Source organism: Carcharhinus amblyrhynchos, chromosome 13 (genome assembly GCF_965287045.1).
Source record: "Carcharhinus amblyrhynchos chromosome 13, sCarAmb.v2.hapA, whole genome shotgun sequence".
NCBI classification, from domain to species: Eukaryota; Metazoa; Chordata; class Chondrichthyes; order Carcharhiniformes; family Carcharhinidae; genus Carcharhinus; species Carcharhinus amblyrhynchos.
The window spans coordinates 21,705,673-21,720,630 of NC_137336.1; the positions used below are offsets into that span (position 1 = coordinate 21,705,673).

The 14,958-nt window shown below is 40.2% G+C and overlaps 1 protein-coding gene across 5 annotated transcripts in view; it reads left to right on the forward strand.

Moving 5' to 3' along the window:
* The first annotated feature begins 319 nt into the window (after nucleotides 1–319).
* Nucleotides 320–14,958, forward strand: part of aff4 (AF4/FMR2 family, member 4) — a 103,816-nt gene continuing 89,177 nt past the window's right edge. For all 5 annotated transcript variants that reach the window (XM_080201365.1, XM_080201366.1, XM_080201368.1 and 2 more), the window contains exon 1: nucleotides 320–770. The gene's annotated coding sequence lies outside the window, so the exon portion shown is untranslated. The remainder of the gene's footprint in view (nucleotides 771–14,958) is intronic.

Here is a 14,958-nt window from a genome sequence, read left to right on the forward strand (position 1 = left end):
CCAAATGGCCTCTTTCTGTACTGTAGGGTTTCTATGATTCTACGGTCGGTGCAGATTTCATGGGCCAAATGGCCTCTTTCTGTACTGTAGGGATTCTATGGTCGGTGCAGGCTCGATGGACCGAATGGCCGCTTTCTGTACTGTCGGGTTTCTACGATTCTCTGATGCTTTCTAGCTGCGTGGAGAGGCGGGGCGGAAGCGGGAGTAGGCTGGGCCAGGGTCACGTGCCGTCCAGCCTATCCCGTCATGCGCAGCAGCCAGGCCCCGCCCCCAGGGGCGGAGTCATGTGACGCGCTTTCCCCCTGGTTACCAGCTGTTCTTGCTCGGGGCCGGCACCTAAAATGGCGGCGGCGTGATTCCATTTGTTTTTAAACTTTTATTTATTTTAAGTAAAAAAATTAAAGGGGTTGTGAGGGGAGTGGAAAGGAAGGGGAAGAGTGGGGAGAAAAAAAAGGAAAGAGACGCCAGGAATCAGCGTTGCGATGAATGCGGAGGGAGCGTGCAGGAGGCCGGCCACCCGGGAGGGAGGTGTTGTTCCTTTTCTGAGTGCGATCGGGAGGCGGTAGGAGCGGCCCTTACCCCGGCCCGGGTCCGGCTCGGTTGGTCGTTGTCGGCTTTCTCGTTGGCCCCTTTTCCACCCCCTCTCTGTGGCCCGGTGGGGGTTCATCCTCCTTCCCGCACTCCCCCCACTCACCCCCACTCACCCTCACCCCCACCCCGGGTTTGTGTCGCTGTGCGGGAATGGATCAGGAGGCCGGACAGGATTGAAGGTAAAAAAAACAAAGCCGCTGTGGTTTACTTGGCTGCGTTCTTTCTGCTCAGTGGGCCCCCGGGGTGTCGGTGAAGATATCACTCCGCTGCCAACCTTCCCCAAAATCAGGCGTATGGCTACTGGAGAAGAGGGGGGGGGGAGTTTATAACCTATACCACCCCCTCAAAAAAATTGAAGATGTGAGATTCTCTTCCCCCCCCCGCAAAAAATGACCCTGAGTTGATTATCTCTTAATTGTGTCGCTATAATGCTCTCTGTCCCCGAATCTCTCCCCCCCCCCCCCCCCCAAATTGTTCTCTGAGATGTTGAAGTGTGTGATGTTGAATTTTGTGACCCCCCCCCCCCCCCCCCGCTCTTTAGTCTATATTGAGACGCGTCAGTGGGGCCAAAGTCTTTTGTTCCCGGGAAGGGGGTCCGCAAACCGCATCCCCAGGAGTCACTCTCTCTCTCTGTCTCTCCCTACCGACACACACACTGTCAGGAGGCCATTCCGGCGCCCGACGAGAACTACAAATCCATTAACAAAGATGTCCACCGTCAGGATTGTGTTGGCAGCGACAGGATTAACCATGCAGTTTCTCGGAAAGGGAACGGAAGGACGTATGACATGGACTATTTCCACCCCCCCCCCCCCAACAACCAAGTGTTCAGAGCGGTGGTTAATCTGTTCATCTAATTCTGCTCACTTTGAAGTTTTCTTTTAATGTTGACCGTGTATTTATGCACTGTTGACCAAGTGCGAACTTAGGAACGTTTTATCTTGTCAAGATACTCTGTTTGGTGCCCGTTACTCTGAATTGTGGCAAGTGTTGACTCTATCAGCTATGTTAAGTTGTCTGGGACCAGAAAGTGGTATGTAATGTAATCTATTTACAGTTGTCCACAACTGCCATTAGTTGCGCCTGGTTTTATATTAAATTTGAAATGTTTTTGGCTTTGCCCTTTCTAGATAAGTTTGTTTCACTATGTATGCCATTATTTGTGTTCTACGGGTGTATCTTTTAGTAATGGGTTGCCCCTGTGTCTTCAAATAGCTAAATTTGATTTCTGAATGAATATACAATTTTGAATGTGCAGTGTTCATAGTGAAGCTGTTCTTGTGATATCACAATGGTGATGAGCCATGGTCTGTAGCCATACACATAAGGGACAGAGAAGGGGAGTGAGAAGTAACTTCAATGGAAAGCTTACTAAACAATGGCGTGGTTCCAGATTATTCTGCAATTTTTTGTTTAGGATTGCCTCATTCCCTTGCATCAAAACTGACGGTTGAAATGTGGAATTTAAGGGTAGTGAGTATTTTTTAACAATTATCCTGACTTGAATTTAAATCAGTAATTAGATTATTGAACTTATTTTTGAACTGGTGTTGAATGCAAACTTGTTTGTTTTAATTTATTTTGTTATCCTATTCTAAATGGATACTCCATTTGTCAGATTTGCACCAAGCTCTTCATGTTACTTGTTTGACTTGTAGAGACTTTGTTCATACACAGAATGGAATCAGAGCATTGTAGCATTAAACTTGTGTAATTTTGGGGTTTTTGACTTCTGGGTCCGTTGCTTGTTGACTTTGAAGTTTTCTGATCGCTGAGAATCACAACAGTGAAACAAAATAGAGCCTGTTCTGTGTGGTTTGGCAGTAACCTACTAGGAAGTGACTACATAAATCAACTTTTAAAAGTATAACTTCTCACCTGAATTTGAATTATTTTTTGTATTTTATCTTCACCAAACATTTTTTATATAATGGAACTTTGTGTGTTGCTTCCTTATGACTGCTATTTTGGTGGGTTTATTGTTACCCCATCGCTAAATCCTTAATGGCAGAGTGACAGAGGATCTGATATATTGGGGGTTTTTAGAAGCTGATTAGGTGGAAATATAAATTCTGTAATGTTGTATGGGAGTCATTTTAAATTGACTATGAGCATTCATTCCATAAATGTACGTCTTTTAGTTTGGTCTCATAGTTTAGATTGTGGGTCATGCAGACTGCAAATATACATCTTGTATGGATCTTCCTGTAAAAAAAATTTAGACATAGCTTAGTATGGGTTGAAGGACAGTCCTTTAAAATACTGTTGAAAATATTGGGAAATTCCATTTACCTTGGCATGCCATTGAAAACAAACTAAAAATAATAGAGAAGTTGCATTTCTATAATTCCGTTTACAATCCCAGGAGATCTGAGTACTTTGCAATCAATGGGATCAAAAGACCTGATGGATAGTCAGATCTTGTAATCTGGAAAACAAATCATAATTTGATTAAAATCATGCCTGATCTGTTGTATCTTAACTCCATGCGCTTAACCCTTAGACTCAGCTAACAAATCTGTGAATCTCAGTTTTGAAATTTTCTTTTGCGGGTGGATAGAGAGGTGGTTCTCAATTTCTGCTTCCTTTTGCATGTCAAGTGCATCCTGACATCACCCTGGGTGGCTTGACACTACGTTTAAGGTTGCCCGCTCTTGTTCTGGATTCTTCACCAGAGGAAATGGTGGAGGTGCAGAAAAACCATCAACTTCTTTGATCATTTTTAGCACTTCACCCCTTAGTGTTTACTCAAAGGAATACAAGCCTAGTCTGTGCAACCTATCCTCCTCATGTTATAACCCCTTGGCTCCAGTGTAATTGAATATATAATGTTCAATATAGGCATATTCTAGTTTAGATGAGAGTAGAATGTGGAAATCACTCAAAAATAAAGTGAGTAGTATAGATACATTTAAGGGGAGGCTAGGTAATCATGACAAAATGGAATTCTCTCCCTAATGACATTGTGGTTCAACCCACAGCATGTGGACTGCAGTGATTCAGGAACGTCGCTCACCACTATCTTCTCGAGGGCAACTAGGGATGGGCAATAAATGCTAGCCAACCAGCAATGCCCATGTCCCATAAATGAATAGAAATGACAAAAAAAGGATTAAATTCAGACTAGGAAAAATGGGAAGAGACTTGAGTGGAGCATAAACACAGACAACTTGTAGGTTTGGCATAATGACCTGTTGCTATGCATTTACAAGTGGCACTGCAGGAGCTCAGCAAGGCTTCTTGGACAGCGCCTTTCAAGCCCACAGCTGCTGCCATCGTGAAGAAGGTCAGCAGATACCTGGGAACACCACCACCTGGAAGTTCTCCTCCCAATCACTCACCATCCTGACTTGGAAATATATCACTGTTTCTTCACTGTGGCTGGTCAAATCCTGGAACTTCCCCCTAAACAATACTGTGACTGCATCTACATTTCATGGATTGCAATGGCTCAAGAAGTCAGCTCCTCCTTCTCAAAGCCACTTAGGGATGGGCAACAAATGTTGGCCTTACCAGTAATGCCCAAAGGTACACACTGGCACCCAGCTCTACTACACCTCTTAATGACCCACTGTTGCTAAATTATCAGCTTCCTTATCTGATCTGATACCTGATGCTGAATGATCATAAATTTCCCCCAATTAAATATTGGGAAGATTTGAAGTCATTGCTCTGGGTTTCTGTTCCAAATGCCATCCATCTCCTTGCCAACTGTTTGAGGTAAGTTTATCTGTTTGCACCCCTGGGCATTGTATTTGATCCTGAATGAGCTTCCAGCCTCATTTGTTCTATCACTAAGACTGCCTAGCTCCACCTACGTAGCATTGACTGGCTTTGCCTATGTCTCAGTTTAGCTGAAACCTTCTTCTATGCTTTTGTTATCTCTCGCCTCAACTGTTCCAACACATTTCTGACTGGTCTTCAAATTCTGTTGTCTGTTATCTTGCGGTTGTCTAAAACAATTCTGTATGTGCCATAACTCAAGTCTCATTCCTTTATCATCCCTGAACTGACCAACACTGGCTTCTGGTCAAGTAAGTCTTGATTTTAAAATTTGTATATTTGTTTTCAGATACCTTCATGGCTTAATTTTCTCTCTTTTTGTAATTTCCCACAGCCTTCTGAGATACTCTAATTGTGGCCTCTTGTGTATCCCCAAATTTAATCACTCTTCCATTGATGACTGTACCTTGACTCCAAACTCTGGAACATCCTCCTTATACTTCTGTGCCTCTCCTACTTCATTTTCCTCTAAAACCTTCTTAGAACTTCCTCCTTTGACCAAGCTGTTGGGTCATTTGGCCTAATATTTCCTTGTAGTAGGGTATCATACTTCGTGAATAATGCTCCTATGAAGCATCTTGGGATGTTTTGTTACGTTAATAAATCTATGTACTAGAAGTCTACATTTTAAAAAATGTATTTGTGTGATCAAAAAAAATTACATGTGGGTAGCCAGTGTAGATTTTTGCTTGATTCTGAGGAAATCATATTAATTTTCTGTTTAGTTTTGAGGCAGGAATGCTCAGATTTGAATTTTAAAGCAAAAGATATAAATTTGAAGAAACTTGTATTGCATACATACTTTTAAACAATGTGACAGGCAGGTATGTGTTGTTGTGTCTTTAGATGTTAATGATAATGTGCAATTCCATTTGCAAGTTCATAACTATCCACATGATTTGCCATAATGTGTCGCCTATAATAAAACAGCCTCATTTTGTCTTCACCTGATATTGCTTTTCTCTCCTTGCACCAGGAGAGTTCAAGATACTTCTGGTACTTTCACTACTAACCTTTCCATGCTTGGAAGGGACCAGATATTGAAAATCATGCTTTTCGCATTTCAGTATAACAGCAAACTATATTTTTCTTTCCAACCTTCTCCTCTTAAAGGCATAGATTCTTTGAAGTACAGTTCAGAAGTCATGAGAGAAGTAGTACTAGAGGGACTTGCATCTTTGAAGGTGGATAAATTACCAGGGCCAGATGGATTGTGTTCCAGGCTATTGAAGGAAACCAAGGTGAAATAATTGGTACTTTGAGGATCATTTTCCAATCACTAGATGGTTGAGAACTTTAGGTTTCTAGGTGTCCAGATAGCTAACAACTTGTTCTGGTTCCTCTGTGCTGACCCATTAGTTAAGAAAGCTTACCAACGCCTCTACTTTCTCAGGAGACTAAGGACATTTGGCGTATCTGCTATGACTCTCACCAATAGAAATGATGTATCTCATCTCCGGATGTATCTCATCTCGGTATGGCTCCTGCTCTAAGACTGTGAGAAACTACAAAGGGTTGTGAATGTAGCCCAGACCGTCACGCAAACCAGCCTCCCATCCATTCACTCCATCAACGCTTCCAGTTGCCTCCAGAAGGGCTGCCAGTATAATCAAGCACCCGGGGTACTCTCTTCCACTTTCTTCCATTGGGGAAAAAGATACAAAAGTCTGAGATCACATATCAATTGACTCAAGAACAGCTTCTTCTCTGATGCCATCAGACTTTTGAATGGACTACCATATATTAAGCTGATCTTTCTCTACACCTAGCTATAATGTAACACTATATTCTGCACCTTCCCCTTCTCCCCAAGTACTGTATGTACAGCGCACAAGAAATAGTACTTTTCACTGTATCCCAATGCACATGACAATAATAAAACAAATCAAAAGATTCCGGAGGATTGGAGGTCTGCAAACATTGTACCATTATTTAAAAAGAGCTAGAGGATTGGGCCAGAAAACAATAGCCCAATCAGTCTGACTTCAGTGGTGGGCAAATAATTTTGCAAGACAGGATAAACTGTCACTTAGGTACAGGTTGATCAGTATGATTTTGTTAGCGGAAGATTGTGTTTTACTAATTAAATTTTTGAAAGAAGTAAGAAGGTGGACTGGTGAGGGTAGTACAAGTATATATTGTCTGTGTAGATTTTAGTAAGGCATTGGACAAGGTCCCACATGGCAGACTGGTCAGAAAAGATGCAGGACCATGCAGGTTGGATCCAAAATGAGTTCAGTGACAGGAAACAAAGTGTCATAGTCAATAAATGTTTTTGCAAATAAAAACCATTTACAGTGGTGTTCCACTGCTATTTGTTGTATGTATTAATGGTTTAGACTTAAATGGGGATGGTTTGATTAGGAAATTTTCAGATGATACAAATTGGAAGTGTAGTTCATAGTGAAGAAAATAGTTTTTGACTCCAGAATGACATCAGTGGTTTGGTTGAGGAGTCGAAAAGTGGCAAATAGAATTAAATCCAAAAAAGTGAGAGGTAATGCATTTCGGGAGGACAAACAAAGCAAACAGTAAAAGAGAAGATATTGAGTCGGTGTTGAAGTGAGAGACCTTGGGATGCACTTTCATCAGCCCTTGAAGGTGGCAGGAGAGATATGCAAAGTGGTCAAGAAAGTATATGGAACACTTTCCCTTATTGAGCAAGGTATTGAGTACAAAAGCAAGGATGTAATAATGGAACTGTATAAAATGCTGGTTGGGACGCAGCTGAAGTTTTTTTCGTACAGTTTTCGTCAGGAAGCATGTAATTGCCGTGGAGAGTGTGCAGAGGAGATATAAGAATGTTGCCAGGGCTTAAAAATTGAAGCCATGTGGAGAGATTGGATAGGCTAAAGTTGTTTTCCTTCAAACAGCGGAGGCTAGGGTGTGACCTAATTGAGGTTTTTAAACATTGAGGGGTCTAGACAGAGTAAACAGGAAACACTTTTACCCCTAGTTGGTTAATTACCAGGGCATATAGATTCAAGGTGATTGGTAGAAGGATTACAGGGACTTGAGCAAAAACATTTTCATCCAGAGGGTGGTGGACATCTGGAATTCACTGCCAGGCTGAAATGCGCAACTCATTTAAAAGGTCCCTGGTTCTGTATCTGAAGTGCTGTAACCTGCAACGCTAAAGACTAGGTCCTGGAAAGTAGTATTGAAGTAAGGGCCTCATTTCTTTTTTCTCTCAGTTATGGCCAGTGCTGACGCAATGGGCTGAATGGCCTCTTTCTGCACTAACTTTTCTGTGGTTTTCTATTGTGTTCAAACATAGTTGCTGTCTACTAACTTAAAAAATTTAACATTGGAAAGTGCAAATGTGGTGCACTGTTATCCCTGATCACGGAGCAATGCCAGAGTTGGTAATATTGCTTGGGTTTTTGTATCCATGCTAAATTAATCCTAGTGTTAGGGGAATTAGCAGAGTAAGTACGTGGGGTTATGGGAATAGGGCCTGGGTGAGATTGTGGTCGGTGCTGGCTCGATGGGCCGAATGACCACGTTCTGCACTGTAGGGATTCTGTATGAATCCTACAGGTATCTGTGTTGTAATTTGGTTAGATCAGTATCAGATTTCATCTAATGTTTTAGAAATTGTGTAAATTGTTCAGTTTCAATTATTTTGAATGTCTGCATATGTGATAGTGCAAGTGAAGGGTGCAGTTGAGTGAAGGCGCTTTATATCGTTGACTTTTTGGGATGTGATCGTTGTTTCTGCAATTGACATGCTGATGGGCTGAAGGGGATGTTGTGTGAGAAAAGGTTGAGCTGGTTAGGCCGATTATGTATTTGGGTTTAGAAAAGGAGGTGATCTTATTGAACCATATAAAGTTCTGAGTGGACTTGACAGGGTGGTTGCTGAGAGAACATTTCCTCTTTGGGTGGACAGTGTGGAGTCTTGGACAAGACGACAGAATTTAAATATTAGGGTCCCCAATTTAAGAGGGAGATGAGAATATTTTTCTGGGGGCCATTGGTCTGTAGAATTCTTCCCGCCCTCCAAATGAGCAGTGTAGGTCATTGAAAATCTAATTCAGTGAAGTCCATCGACAAGTAAGTAGAGGATTATGGTAGACAGCCAGCAAAGTAGAATTGAGGTCACCGGCAGATCAGCCATGATCTTAGGAACAGACCTAAGGGGTCAGATGACCTACTGCTCTTAAAATTTGTTCTTGTGCCCTTGATTCCACATTCTTAAGTGCATTGATTTTGTGTATAGATGCATTCATGGTTTCAGCTCATCCAATCTTTGCCCTATATCCCAACAGGTACCTTCACATTTACAGCTTTAAGCCTTTTATGCATCTTTTCCTCATTTTGTTCCATTATTGCTGGAAGACTTTTCATTTAACTTTAGCATCATTTTCTAAACCCCTGATTTTGCTTCATCTTCCCCATCCTCAGAACCTTCTGGTTTCAGTCATCTCCCCATGTTTTTCTTGTTGTTGATTGGAATCTGTTCTTCACTATTTGTCCCTTTGCTTGCAAGTAAAAATACACAGTTGCATTAGAACTGCTGAAAACAAAATAGAAACTATGGAGAAAAGACAAGTCAATGGTTTAGCCTTTTACAACAGAAGATTAATGAGAATGTTGACAGTGATTGGTATGGTGGAGGTGGAGAAAGATTGAAAAGCAGAAATAAGGTGCAAGGGGAATGATCATCTGAGGTAACCAGTTGCATTAATTACAGATTCATCAAAGACATGAGAGAAAATGTGTGGGTGAATAACTAAGGCACTGTGAATGTTGGCCTAAAAAGCAGGAAATAAGGAAAATTGAAGACCTGTATACCAGATCTGGAATTAGAAGTGAAAATGCTGACAGATTAGGGTTGGTCTGCTAGTTCCAAAAGGAAAAGAGCAATGCTAACCAAGATCACCTTCATCCCCACCTCACCAGCAATCCTTACTTTAAAGAAAACTGTCTTGAAACTACTGAAAAAGATACATTGCTCTTCCTGGGACTTTGAGACACTTTATAAAGCTCAATATTGAGAGCTCAGAATGTGAGGGGAATTTTAAGTCTCTGGATCACCACTTTATGCTTATAGCTTCAGATAAGAGTTTGCTCAGCATATAGGTCATCTTCCCTGCATTTGGTGTCTCCATGTGAGCAACTGTTGCTTGTAAGTGTGGTGGAATGCTTATACCAGTGTAGAATTGATTCAAAGGGGAATTCCGTTCTTCTGAGTTTAGATAATTGTACCAGTATTACAAGAAAAAAACCAGTATTACAAGAAAGAAAAACCTTACTACCATGTCTAGTATTCTGCTGGTTAGCAGTAGCTGAAAAGAAGATATTTGTAGAACTTTGGGCATGGAAGCTTGCCGTAGTTGGGAGTGACTGCAAAAGAAAATCCACTGCTCCTATCAATGACATCCTGAGCAGAACTTCATGATGTGTCATGTTTGAAACTCTACACAAAAAGGCTTGTCTGAGACTGGCTCTAACCAGTTCTGATTTAATTGGGTCAATGAGAAACACTACTTAGAACACATAATGCTTTTGGAATGCTTAGGCAAAGACGTTACTTCAGTGTTAATAGATCAGTCTGGAAACTGATCTCATTTTTAAATTGGAAGTTTGCTTATCTGGTGCTACGTTTCGAATAATATGCTAATTCTTAGTATTACTTCCAATCCAGTTGGTCCTGCAAAGTCATCCTGATTAGCATTTGTGGACCAGTGCCAAAATTAGACGGATTAGTTAAGTAGACGTACTCATAGAATTATCTCAACATCCCAGATTCCTCCATCACCATTCATAAGAACGCCCTGTCCCACTGGTATGACAGACCCATCAGAGATAGGTGTCCACCACCCCCCAATCTATTACATTTCTACCTCTTCAGCTTTGAAGAAGTCATATAGACTCAAATGTTAGCTGTTTCTCTGTCCACAGACCTGCTAAGTTTATTCAGCGTTTTCTGTCTTTAATTTAGATTTCCAGCATCTGAAGTGTTTTGCATTTGTTTTAGAAGTTATAGTGAACCTGTAGTTAAAAACTTTGCTTAGGCCTCATCTGGGCTATTATGTCCTGTGCTGGGCACCACAGATGGAGGAGGAGTGGAAGTGCAGAGAATTCACAATTCTCCCTTCCCTGGAGCCAATTACATGGATAGGTTGGAGAAGTTAAGGCTGCTCTCCTTGATCAAATAGGGTTGAGAGGAGATTTCATGGAGGTTTTCACAATTAAGGAATCTGAACAGAGTACATTGGAGAAACTGCTCGCAAGGGTGGAATGGTTGAGAACCAAAGGACACAGATTAAAAGAAACAACAGTGACATGAAAAACATTTTTATGCAGCATGTGGCAAAGATGTGTAATGGTCTACCTGAGAGCATAATGAAGGTAGATTCACTGAAGGCCTCAGAGAATTGGAACATTTTTTTTGAAGCAAACCTAATTTCCTGGACTGTGGGGAAAAGGCAAAGGAATGGAACCAAATGAATTGCTGGTCAAGGGCTAATGTGGGCCAATTGGCTATCTATGCTGGCAACAGTTTGTAAAAGTAGATGGTTATGAATCAGATATATGAATCTTGTAAATGGAATCTCTCAGGGATCTGTTTTGGGTCCTAATTGTTTTATAAATCACATTTGTAAAGTATCAAAGTTATTTCAATTAGTTTTATTTGCAGATGACACCATTTTTTAAATTCTGGGTAGGATCTACAACTGCTAATTTAAATTGTTAGTGTTGAATTGGATAAATTAAAGATATGGTTTGCCATAAGTAGATTGTGATTGAATCCAAGTACAACTAAATTTGTTATTTGGTAATGGTAAAGTAAATACCCAGGTTAATATAATAAATAATGTCAATATTGAAAGTGTATATATAAATACATTTTTAGCTGTTTTAATAGACCATGGTGCTTTTTGAAACCACAAAATACAGTAAGACAAAGTTATCAAAGGATATTGCTGTTATGAGTAAAATCCAATATATATTGGATCCACAGTCATTGTACATTTTGTATTGTTTACTACTTCCATATTGAATTATTCATAAAATCCCTGCAAGGCAGGAGGCGGCCATTTGGCCCATCAAAAAAGCACTGACTCTCCAAAAGACCATGGAAAGTTTCTTTTCTATCCTATTCCTGTAACCTCTGTGTATTTACTCTGGCAAGAGTGATGGGTAAAGTGGACATAAAAAATGATTTATAAATGAGTAGCCTTTAAAGTTTTGGGAGTTAATTGAACTGAAAACTGCAATAATTATGTATAAAGCAAAAAAAATGAATTATTGCCTGAATATTTGCAAAAAAAATGGGTGAGTTAAGGGATGATTGGGAACCCCGTGCTATATTCCAAGTAGAGCAATTGCTTCAGGAGTCTGGTTTCAGGCATACAAATGATATGTCCGTCCTGGGAGCTGATTGAGTGATTAGCATGTCAATGCTGTGCATGTTGGCTTGGGAAAGACACTGCTGTTGAACTGCCTTTCTTGAGTGCTTGCTATAAGCTGTCAAAGTCTCTGAAGCACGTCAGAGTGCAGCAATTGCTGCTGCATGGTCAGCCATGACCTTCGACCCAGGTTTGAGATCCTGATTTTTAAATACAGTTTTCCTCTTTGGGCTGAAAGCTGAACTGACAGATGGAGTAATGATGAATTTCAGCATCTGTCTTCATTGAGGGAAAGCTCCTATGGCAGATGTTCCTCATTTTACAAGGATTTTGCTGTTGATGGGTGAAGTGTTGAGATTTAGGAGCTAGTTGGAGAAAGGTGTTGTGTTATGGTCTTCATTTTATGGGTGTTTTAGTGAAAGGCCTATTTTCTCAGTTGCTTCAGAGAAAGAGTCAACAACGATCTTGAATTTGGTTTCTGAGTGAGCATGATTTGGTGATTTTGGTGACAAAAATGACTGACCAACCTGACCCCACAAATGGAACTTAGGCCAACCTGTCACCTGAGGTGAAGATTATTCCCACTCAGAATACATGATGCTGCAAGCATTTGTGAGTAAGGTGGTCCTAGCTGGATGAGCTCACCAATGTTTTGTACTGTTAAGATGTATTATTTTTAGCTGGCTAAGCTCCAGCAGCATCCATATGTCCACCTGAGGATTTTAACATTGATATCAACCAGTATGCAAGTTCTGTAGACTTGGGTGAGTGATGTCTGTTCCTTGTACCAAGGAGCTAAGTGATTTGGCTCAGAGATTCTTAAAGATTATGGCTTTATGCATGTCAAATACTCAGCTGATTTAAGGAGAGGTGAGAAGAAATAAAATTATTCAAGTTGACATGATAACTATTTTGTAGTTGTAAATGTACAAAAAGCAGCAATATCTGACTGGTTTGTTATTTCAGGGTGAAATGTTTGCCAGGGCACTGAACGCTCCAAAATATTTGAGGCATTTTTAATGTTCATCTGAACCACTGGACTAAATGTGGCATTAGTTTAATTTGCTATCCAATAAGCAGCAGCTCTGATATTGCAACCATCTCAATACTACAAGTTGGAAAAAAAACAATATTAGTTTAGTGGTTAGGTGCATTGGCCATGCTAAATTCTCCCTCACTGTACCAGAACAGGCGCCGGAGTGTGGCGACTAGGGAATTTTTACAGTAACTTCATTGCAGTGTTAATGTAAAGCCCTCTTGTGACACTAATAAATAAACTTTATTTCATAAATTGAGAAGTTAATTATTGTATCTTCAGATTTCAGTCCCAGCCTCAACAATTTTCTGCTCCCATTGTCTGCATTGGGAATGTTTCTACTCTTGGTTTGAACCCACTAAATAGTTCTATCTTTTGTAGACTCCACAGCTTATCCGTTAGAAACTATGTTGGAATGTTGCAACAGCCATACACCAAAATATCCAAACCACAGCCTTAGATTTCTTTCAAAAGAAACAGGATATATGAATTTGCTAAATGTCTTTCAAACTAATTATGACAGTGGGATGGACTTATGAGCAGTCTGACTACCTTGGTAGCTGCCTGAGGGTACAAACAGCAGAAGTGAAAAGAAATTCTTTGGACTGGACAGATGTCACAAATGGTGTTTCATAGAGGTCTGTAATGTGCTATCCAATGGGCAGCAGCTCTGGTATTGCAACCATCACAATACTGCAAGTTGAAAATACCAATATTAGTTGGTGATTAGCTGCATTGGCTACCAAGTGGTGTTTCATAGAGGTCTGTATTTGTCTAAACTTATTCCACACACAAATGAAGTGAACTTGGAAATTTAGGCAGTGATGTTGAAAGTTTCTGATAATACCAAATTAGGGGGTATAGTTAATTGTGAGAGGATTGTGAAAAACCGGAGGACATCTGGACTTGCAGGCTGAGTGGCAGATGCAGTTTAATACAGCAAAAAATGTAAGTATAGTGGTACATTTAGTAAGGAAATGCAGCTCAATTGGTAAGATTTTAAATAAAGTGATGCAAGGTGGCAAACCAGTAGACAAAGCAATAGATAACATTGCACCTTTAGTTTTGTATTAGAATGTAAAAACATGGAGGCATGTTGAACTTCTGAGATTTTTCATCAGAGCAGTGAAATTAGTGTTGGTTTTGTCCCTCAATCCCTCATAAGGAAACAATGATAAGCTAAATAATAATGGTTTGCTTCCACTGTTCATTGTATTAAGATCATAGATTTTAAAAGCTTTTTAAATTCACTACTTGTTTTAACAAACAATATCTGGAATATGTACCACAAACAGTTCAATAAGAGTTTAGATTTTAAAATTGAGTTGGATATGTTTTTGAAAATTAATAGCATTTAAAAGCAGAAGAGTTGTAGCTTGTGGAGAAAATCAGCAGTACAGGTTTCCATTTCTGTGCTGCATCATTCTGGTTTTATTTCAACCTTCTACGTTTGTGTATACCTTAATTTATAGAACATCCAATTCATCCTTTTTTCTCATGAGCATTTTATGGAATGTAGGTAAATGGATGTCAAGAAGGGAGTTTATAAGGTCATACTGAGTTGCAATTTTGACAGGATATTGAAGCAATGCCCTGACTCCTGCTGAAGTAGCAACTGCAGTAATAACAAGACCCTCTGTGATAGCAATTGTGACAAAGGATTGAGATGACCATAAAACTGAGTGATATAATTCATATTAATGCATAAGTACAACTTTTGCAACAAATCAAGATGAACATGCTTGATCCAATGCCCCCCAATCCAGTTTAATTATTTAAATTTCCAGAGCAAAACTCAAGTACACAAATACTGAATTTACCAACTTTCATTTAGCATTTTATAATTTGTACTTGTTCTTGGGCATTTCTGCTGTTGTCAGAAGTCAATCTTTTTTTTAAATTTATTTATTAGTTACAAGTAAGCCTTATGTTATTATTGCAATGAAGTTACTGTGAAATTTCTCTAGTCGCCACACTCAGGTGCCTGTTCAGGTCATTGTACCTAATCAGCACATCTTTCAGACTGAGAGGAAACCAGAGCACCTGGAGGAAACCCACACAGATGCAGGGAGAATGTGCAGACTCCACACAGATAAGTGATCCAAGGCGGGAATCGAACCCGGATCCCTGACGCTGTGAGGCAGCAGTGCTAGCCATTGTGCTGCCCAATTTTTTTGTCCTTAAAAATAA